The sequence below is a fragment of the Ailuropoda melanoleuca genome, unplaced genomic scaffold (genome assembly GCF_002007445.2).
Source record: "Ailuropoda melanoleuca isolate Jingjing unplaced genomic scaffold, ASM200744v2 unplaced-scaffold11384, whole genome shotgun sequence".
NCBI classification, from domain to species: domain Eukaryota; kingdom Metazoa; phylum Chordata; class Mammalia; order Carnivora; family Ursidae; genus Ailuropoda; species Ailuropoda melanoleuca.
Window position 1 is genome coordinate 6863340 of NW_023179820.1, and position 9989 is coordinate 6873328.

General features: G+C 39.4%; 1 pseudogene; it reads right to left on the bottom strand.

Annotated features, from left to right (window-relative positions):
• Window positions 1-1162: 1162 nt before the first annotated feature.
• Window positions 1163-4028, bottom strand: LOC100476499 (annotated as a pseudogene).
• Between the last annotated feature and the right edge of the window lie 5961 nt (window positions 4029-9989).

The following is a 9989-nucleotide window of genomic DNA, read 5'->3' on the forward strand; positions in this document are numbered from 1 at the left end:
GTCCCCCTAAAATTCATATTGACATCTTAAACCCCGGAACAGCAGAATCTGACCTTATTTGATAATAAGGTTGTTGCAGGTGTAATAAGTTAAGATGAGGCCATACTGGAGGGTAAAATGGACTCCTAATCCAATATAACTGGTGTCCTTATAATGAGGGAAAATATAGACACAGACACACACAGGAAGAATGTCATGTGAAGGTTGGAACTATACTGCCACAAGCCAACGAACTACCAGAAGCCAAGAGAGATGGTTGGAACAGTCCTTCCTTAGTACCTTGAGAAGGAGCATGGCTCTGACAACCCTTTGTTTTTGGACTTGTGGCCTCCACAATGTGAAAAAATGAATTTCTGTGGCTTAAGCCACTCAGTTTGTGATATTTTATTATAGCAGCCCTTACAAACTGAATTTTGTAATACAAATGAATACAAATACAAATGAATTTTTTCCATTTGGTTATTCAGTTATCCCAACACCAACAACCATCACAGGCCATTGATTTGTAAAGTCACTTTTGCAATATACTAAATTTCTATACATATGATTTGACTTCTGTAATTTCTAGTCTGTGCTCTTGTCTATTCAGGCACAGGTAACTGTCTCAAGTACAGCTAGCTGCATTATGATGTACTTTAACATCAGGTAGAACACCTACCTCTCCATGTCTTTATTTTTTAAGTATGTTTTTGGCTCTTCTTGTTTGATAATTTTTCTGTATGAATTTTAGAAAATTTAGAAAATTTCCTTTGATGTTCTTAAATATCATTTTGGTGTTTCTAGATCTGTGCTATTTTTTCCCTTTACATTTCCTCTTTGACAAATAATGGATTCTTAATTGGATTCTTCAATTATTATTTTTTCCTCTCCATTTATATATATATTTTCCTTTGGTGGTTCTTATTATCTGGATTTTGGCATTTCAATATCTATCTATGATAATTCCCAATTTTAAATGTATCTTGTCTTTCTCTATCCTTTCTTTTTTTTTTCTGGGAGAATTCCCCAATTTGTTCTTTAAATCCAGTCTGACTCTCATTTGTATCCATTTTTCTTTTCATTGAATCAATTGTGTGTGGTGTGTTTAAATGCAAGTATTACATTTCTTTTTTTTTTTAATAGTTTTCTAAAATTTATATTTTTTTAAACATAACACAAGAAAGGTGTTAAAACTGGTGTAATAGCTCAATAGAATAAGTATTCCAGATTTTGGGAGGGATGAAGAGGGAGATATTCAGAACACTTCACCAGAATCCCCCCAACTTGATCATAGTGGATTAATGATGTGCTTGTGGATGTGGTTAGTCAATGATACCAGCTTGACGGATCTTTCTTTCCGCACCAAATCCCATTGAGTTATCTGGTCCCCTTGGCTGATGAAGAACCATTAGGCGAGGAGTACTGGCATCATCCAGGGTGATGTTCTTCAAGCGATTGACCAACCTATCAGGTCTTGGAGCCGCAACAGCCTTGGGGCCCTCGCAGACTCACCAAACATTACAAGTGCTGCACTTGCCAGTGCGCTGATTAAGAATCACTGAGAACTCCACCTCATCTCCAGCCTGTAGCTCAATGCCATCCTGAACTTCTTTCACATGGGAAAGAGCTTCTTGCTATCTCCTACTTCATAGTTAATGAAGCCAAACTGATCCTTCACACACTCCACTGTGGCCCTACGCAGGGGTGTGATGTTGACCATAGTCTGTGCATTTTGGCCTAAGACACACAATTGGAACTTGACACTCTCCCCTTTCTGCAGGCAATCCCCTTTGTTGGCCATCCCAACTATGCCAAATGGATAGACCTCACCTTTCATATCCCCTTCCTCCATAATCTCAATCATTCCTTGGTACTCAGTCTGTGTTGGATCAACACTCCTCAAGGGGCGAATGACTTTCCCAGAGTAGATGGTGGGATCAGCTTCCTCAGTAATGCCATTCACTGAGTGTGTTTTGTTCATTTTTTTCTGCACTGACTTTGTTGCCTTTGCCTTTGGACAAGCTGTACTCGACCATGTCCCCTAGTTCCAAGCTATCAACATCACCAGAGAACTCACTGTAATGGAAAAAGATTTCCTTATCATGATTGGCTGTTTCAATAAATCCAAAATTATCCTTCACAGTTGCCACATAACCCAAGAGCTTCTTGGAGTTGGAATTACGACCTAAAAGTCACACACAAGTTGCAATCTGTTGTCCAGGCCTCTGTTTGTCACTAATACTAAATTCACCCTTATCTCCTATTTGAGGAGAAGTAGATCCTTCCACATCCTTGGCTTGAAAAGCAATAGTCAATTTCACCCCACAATCATCACAAGCAATAACACCATCTTCAGCCTCCTTTTCTTTGCCTTTATTTGGGCTAGTGGTTTTAGGATTGGAGAAAGTGGCTTCTTTTTCTACAGTGCCCAGAAAACGATGATCTGAATAGGAGTGGAATGAAACCGTGCCCTTGGGAAGCTTTTTAATGCTAATAGCATGATTTCTTTGGGCAGAGAGCATATCAGGAACCACAGTAAACGCTACTTCATCTGCAATATGCAGCTGGTTCCCATCCAGAATTTCACTGAAGTGGAAGAACATACGAGCATCACGATCCACACACTTGATGAAACCAAAACCATCTCTCATGGCAGCTCTTACACCCATTTCTCTGGCTTCATTAGTGACCTGAAATGTATTTGATAGAACTTCTAGGTTGGTTGCTTGTTCTAATTTGTCACGTCTGTCTGTTGAAATATTAAACCTAACGTGGTCGCCTTCCAGCCAGGGTCACCTTGGATTTTGTATCTTTGTCTCCAAAGGGAAGTTCTTTAGGAATCACAAAATCAACTTTGATGCGTCCTGGCAATGGGTCATTCTGGTTTTTACTGGGTACTTTTGGGATTACTTTGGTTACAGTTCCTTCAAAATGTTCAATGCTGGTACCTTCAAAAATGACTGTTCCTTGAGGCAATAGTCTGACATCTGTTGCAACTTCTTTACCATTTCTGTCCTTGATTGTGAATTCCACGTCATCTCCAGGCTGTAAGGTTTCTAAGTCACCCTTCAATTCACTATAGTGAAAGAATATCTCTTTTACGATATCACCTCTTTCAATAAAGCCACACGCCTCCTTCATGGCACAAACTACTCCCTGACAGCGGGCTTGTTTCTTTTTCAACAGCATAATGTTACGAGCCCTGACAGCACCAGTATGTTTATTGTTATCAATTACAAAGTTTATTTTATCTCCAGTTTCCAGCTGAACATTCCCTTCGACATCTTCTGGGGTGTAAGTCAGATAAAACACTTCTTGTCCATTCATTCTTTCTTCAGGGAGGATTTCTGGTTTTATCTTCACCAGTTTAACAGCAACGGGTTTCCCAGTCCGCCGGTCAGATAATACTTCAAATTTAACATCATCTCCCACTTTTAAGTCCTGCAAGTTGCCATTATACTGAGAACAGTGGAAGAAAAATCTAGCTTGACGTTCTGAACGCTGAATAAATCAGTAAGAGGTTAGCAGTTTTTCAATAACCCCTGTTTCACACAGTACTGCTGAAGTACCGTTAGGGTACCCATTGTGTCCATTGTTATGGAGAAGGTTTGGATCAAAGCTCATCTTGAAGTGCTAATCAAATATTGCACTTTCAGTAGTATTTGCTGATTCTTCTTTTTCAGCACACGTTTCAAAGGATGCAAGTTGCTAGTATTAAAAAAAAGAGCGAGAGAAAATAATCTATCAAGCTAATAAAGAATACAACTGCTGCTGCACCGGGCAGTCTCACAGTACAGCACTGAAGAAAACAAAGACTACTAGCAGCGTTGGGAAGTGCTCTTTCAAAGCTGTTGAGTAGGCACAAACTTCTTGTTTCAGATCAGTGTTGTGTCTTCAACTTAAGTGTACTCTTCTTTGGTCTTGTTGGTTGTTTCGAGGTTTGTTCCTTGCCTGATCTGAACTTGAAGCAGCAGTTTCAGGTGGTAAAGTCTGTTCTGCTACACTTCATACCCAACAGCTCAGCGCCCCCTCTCCAGCGCCACCATAAGCAGCACGGCCCGGTCAAGTATTACATTTCTTATACTGAAAATTTTTTTTGAGAGAGAGAGAGTGAGCAGGGGTTTGGGGAGAGGGAGACGGGGAGGGAGAGAATATTAAGCAGGCTCCTCTCTGAGCACAGAGCACAGAGTCCGACTCAGGGCTCGATCTCACAACGCTGAGATCATGACCTGAGTCGAAACCAAGAGTCAGACGTTCAAACAACTGAACCATCCAGGCACCCCTTAAAATATTTTTGATGAAGGACTGACTTCAGGGGCACAGAATTGGATTCACATGATTCTTGTTCGGTGAAGAGTCTCAAATTTTGCCCAAGTATCACCTATTTATTTATGGATAATGATACATCAAGCCTCTGTGAATCCACCAACACAGGAGCCAGGATCTGAAAACAACTGACATCTGACAGTGGGTGTCACTGTCCTATGCCTCTCTTCCCTCTGCCGTAGGAATCCTGAATCCTGCATTCATCATTCCCTTACTTTTTCAATGTATTCACATATTTCTAAAAATGTATCTTTTAGTATTATTTTTCATTAACTTTTAAAAAAGGGTATCATGCTTTATGTAACTCCTGGGAGCTTATTTTCTCTACCTATTATTTTATTGCTGAGATTCTTCCCTATTGGTGTCTCCTGTTATAGTTCATTTATTTGGACGTCTGTATAATATTCCTATGTGTGACTATACTGCATTGTTTTTCATGCATTTTCTCTTTGATGGACATATTTCTAAGTTTTTGCTATTGTGAACAATGCTACGGTGAACATTTCTGCTCTGATATAACTGGGTAAAGCTTTCTCCTGACATATATCCAGATATGTGAATGTCTTCTAAAGACAATATTAAACTCTTTTCCAGTGTGCCTATTGCAAAGTGCACTCTCTTGAGCAATATATAAGAAATCCTGTGGATTCATCTCCAACACTTGTTATTGCTGCACCTTTAAAAGTTTTGCTAAATTGGGGCATCTGGGTGGCTCAGTTGGTTAACTGCCCAACTCTTGGTTTAGGCTCAGGTCTTGATTTCAGGGTCGTGGAATGGAGCCCCATGTCTGGCTCCATGCTCAACACAGAGTCTGCTTCAGATTCCTGCACCCTCTCTCTCTCTCTCTCTCTCTCAAATAAATAAATAAATAAATCTTGATTTTTAAAAAAATTTTATTTATTTGACAGAGAGAGACAGCCAGCGAGAGAGGGAACACAAGCAGGGGGAGTGGGAGAGGAAGAAGCAGGCTCTTAGTGGAGGAGCCTGATGTGGGGGTAGATCCCAGAACTCTGGGATCATGCCCTGAGCCGAAGGCAGACACTTAACCACTGCACTACCCAGGCACCCCAACGAATGGATTTATAATGATGTTGTATCATGGTCTTGATTTGTATTTCCCTTATCTCCATGACAGTGAGCATCCTTTCATATGGTTGTTTGCCAAATATATTTTCTCTTTGTGAAATACCTATTTCTGTCTTTTGCCCACTTATCTATCAGGTTATATCTGTTTTTCTCATTGATAGGAATTATTTATGTACTACTGATATTAATTCTTTCTGGTGCATGTATCTTTTTATTCCAAGATACATTTTGATAAAAAACTTAAATTTAAGAAATCTGTAACAATCTCAAGGGCCAAAAGAATTTTCCTGTATATTCTACTAAGATTCTGAAGTTTCATTTTTATCTTTGCATTGCCTTCTAGGTTACTTTTGTTATTTTGAAAACTTTATGTTCATTTTTTATATTTATGTTCATACATTATATGTTCTTGTGTGACTGAACTGTTTTCTCTCAAAACTATGTTTTTTAGTTTATCCACATTGTTGTGTGTATCCCTGCAACACTGATTCATTTTCATTGTTTTACAGTATTCCCTTGTATAGATATTCCATAGTTTATTTATCTATGGTATTTTAAATTTACATTTAAGTTGTTTCCAGTTTTGACTATTGTGAATGGTATTTCTATAACATTTTGTACATTTCTTGATGCATCTTTCTTGTATCAAGGTGCATTTCTTGGGTAAATACCTAGGAATACACTAGCTGGGTCAAAAGTTTTGCTCAAATTGGGTTGATTGGCAGTTCTGAAAGAGTGGTCCATAGATTCTGAGGACCCCTGAAACGCTTTTGGGGAGTCTGTGATGTAAAAATTGTTTTCATAATAATACTGAGATATTATTTGCTCTTTTGCACTGTGATGACATTTGCACTAATGTTGCAAAAGTCATGGTTGGTAAAAGTACTAGTTACTTAGCCTGGCTCAAGGCAATAGCATCAAATTTTGTGGCAGTCATTATTCACCACTTCACTGCTATACACTAGCAGAAAAAAATGTCAGTTTCAGTTAAGCATGTCTGTGAGGGGGACCTGAGTGGCTCAGTTGGTTAAGTCTCTGCCTTTGGCTGGGGTCATGATCTTGGGGGGTCTTGGGATCGAGTCCTGCATCAGGCTCCCTGCTCAGTGGGGAGCCTGCTTCACCCTCTCCCTCTGCCCCCTCTGGCTTATGTGTGCTCCCTCCTGCTCTCAAATAAATAAATAAAATATTAGAAAAAAAAGAATGTTTGTGAGGAAACAGTAAAAACTATTTGATTAAATCTCAGTCTTTGAGTACTTGCCTTTTTAACGTTCTGTGTGATGAAATGAGAATCATACAAAAAGCTGTATACCAAAGTATGGTTGTTCTTTTGAAGAAGAGTTTGTTAAAATTTTGGAAACTTACGTCCATCACTGTGAGTTTAGTCAGTTTCCAGTGATTAAACACTTTTTTGGGGTGGGGTCCTGCAATGATTATAACAAATGTGATTTTTTTATAACACAAGATAAGATGTGTTAATATTTGGAAGATCTGTATAAGTCAGCCAATATTTTCCTAATGACAATGTGTGGCATTACACAATCATGTACAGTTAAACGATTCATCAAAGTGCAAACCAGAGGAGTGAGTGGATTTTAATGTAACAGAGTACAAATATTTTCATTGATATGATTTCAGATTCCACATTGCAACTGTGAAACTGAATAAAGGAAGCCTCATTTAGAATAGAGTTGGGGATGCCCGTGTGGCTCAGTCAGTTAAGCATCTGCCTTTGGCTCAGGTATGATCCCAGGGTCCTGGGATTGAGTCCTGTGTGGGGATCCTTGCTCAGTGGGGAGACTGCTTCTCCCTCTGCCTGCCACTCCCTCTGCTTGTGTGTTCTCTCTCTTTGACAAATGAATAAATAAAATCTTAAAAAAAATAGATAGAATAGAGTTGGGAGGCCAGGAGGGGGAGATCTCATGCCCTAGCACACATAGTAAACTACAGACCCCAACAGGAAGAGACTCCCCTGCCTTCCCAAAAGGAAGAAGCCTATGCTCTACTTCCCCAGGCAGGAGGAAAGAAGAATCTCTCCTCCTCCAACAACAGCCCAGCCAATGAGATACTGTCAGGACCCAGCCAATGAGAAGCCACTATAATTCCAACTCCCAGTTTACAATGGACTTTTTGTTTATCAGCACCCCCAAATCCCTCCCCTGCCCTTTACTCTGTAAGAAAGCTTTCTTTTCTTTTGTTTTCTGGACTTGCTTGTGGTTTTTGCCATAGCTTGCTTGTCCTGACATCTACTTCCCTGCTATTTCCTGAATAAACCCATTTTTGCTGGTAAAATTACTGGCTGCTTTATTTTAAGGTTGACATTAATATCCTTTAAGAAACTATCACTTTTTGAGTTTTGGTGTAGTATCAAAGGATACCCCAATTATCTGAAAAAACTAAGAAAATAATCTTAACTTGTTCAAATGCATGTCCATGGTTGGATTTTTCTTTATTAACTTCAATCAAAACAATATGCTGTTATATGTAGAGGACAGATGCTGAAGGTGGCCCCTGTGACCTTCCTCTGCTGATGTTCAGGCACTGTGTAATTCCTCACCTCAAGTGTGGGCAGGATCCATGGCTTGCTTTTAACCAACAGAATGTGGCAAGGTGAAGGGATGAACATGATTATATACCTGATTTACATGACTATATACATGATTACATTGGATGCCCAAGACTATAGTGCCATCTTGCCAGAATCTCTCTCCCCCAGTATGATTCCCATGTAGAAGGAAGTGGCCATGTCGGGGAACCCCACATGACTAGGAATTGCAGGCAGCTCCTACGAGCTGAGGATGACTTCTGACCAACAGCCAGCAAAACTGAAGCTGAGTCCTACTGCCCCACAAGACACTGAATATTGGTAACAGCCACGTGAGCTTGGAAGAGATAAATAATTAATAAATATTTAGAAATGCCTCTGTTTTAATTTCTAATATGGCAAATAGTAGTTGATCTAATCCACATGTTATGGGCTGAATTGTGTCCCCCTCAAAATAATTATGTTGAAGCCCTAACACCCAGTATCTCAGGATCTGACTGTATTTGGAGACAGGGACTTTATAGAAGTGATCAAGTTAAAATGAGGCCATTAGACTGAATCTTAATCCAACATGACTGGTGTCCTTCTCAGAAGAAATTTGGACCCAAAGACACTGGGGACACAAGTGAAAAAAGGAAAGACCATGTAAGGACACAGTGAAAGGTGATCATCTGTGAGTGAGGAGAGGGGTTTCCAAAGAAACCAACCCTGCTGACACCTTGATCTTGGACTTCCAGCCTCCAGAACTGTGAGAAGACAAATTTCTGTTGTTTAAGCCCCTCAGTTAGTGGCATTTGTTATGGCAGCTGTAGCAAACTAATACACCACATAAAAAATATTCTTTTGAGTTGTTAATAATTCTTAAGAGTGTAAAGGGGTCCCAAGAGCAAAATATTTGAGAACCTCTTTGACAGACAGCTGCTAAATTCTTCTCTAAAATGTTGTGCCAGTTTATACTCCCACCATGGTATGTGAATATTCCCATTGTCCTATATCTTCAGCAAAAAATTGTTATTGTCAGTCTTTTTAATTTAAATGGTTATCATTTTAATTTACACTTCCTTAATTAGTTTGAGATTGAGTACATCTTCTTTTTCTTTTCTTTTTTTTTTTAAAGACTTTATTTATTTATTTGACAGAGACAGCCAGCGAGAGAGGGAACACAAGCAGGGGGAGTGGGAGAGGAAGAAGCAGGCTCATAGCAGAAGAGCCTGATGTGGGGCTCGATCCCATAACGCCGGGATCACGCCCTGAGCCAAAGGCAGACGCTTAACCGCTGTGCCACCCAGGCACCCCGAGATTGAGTACATTTTCATCTTATTGACCATCTGATTCATAAGTGCCTATGGCATAGCTTGCCCATTTTCCTACTGAGTTATCTTTATTTTTCTTACTGATTTGGAATTCTTACATTCTATTGTTTATATATGTAATAAGTATCTTTTACTCTCTGGCTTATATTTTCATTCACTGATCAGTGTCTTTTGATAAGTAGAAATTCTTTTTTTAAAATTTTTTCTTCAAAATTTTATTTAAATTCTCATTAGTCAACATATAGTCAATATTGGTTTCAGGAGTAGAATTCAGTGATTCATCACTTCCATACATCCCCCTGTGCTCATCACAACAAGTGCCCTCCTTAGTACCTATCACCCATATAGCCCATCCCCCACCCACCTTCCTCCATCAACCCTCAGTTTGTTCTTCATTGTTAAGAGTCTTTTATGGTTTGTTTCCCTCTCTCCTTTTTTTCTTTTCCCTCTTCCCATATGTTCATCTGTTTTCTTTCTTAAATTCCACACATAAGTGAAATCATATGGTAGGTGTTTGTCTTTCTCTGATTGACTTATTTCACTTACTACAGTACACTCTAGCTCCATCCACGTTGTTATGAAGGTGGTCCAATTTAAAAAATCCTTCACTTAGCACAAACTCCTCAAGGTTCAGCCATGTTGCAGCCTGTGTCAGAATTGCCTTCCTCTTAAAGGCTGAATAATATTTCATTGTGTGTATGTATATTTTGTTTATCCATTCATCCATCCACAGACATTTGGAT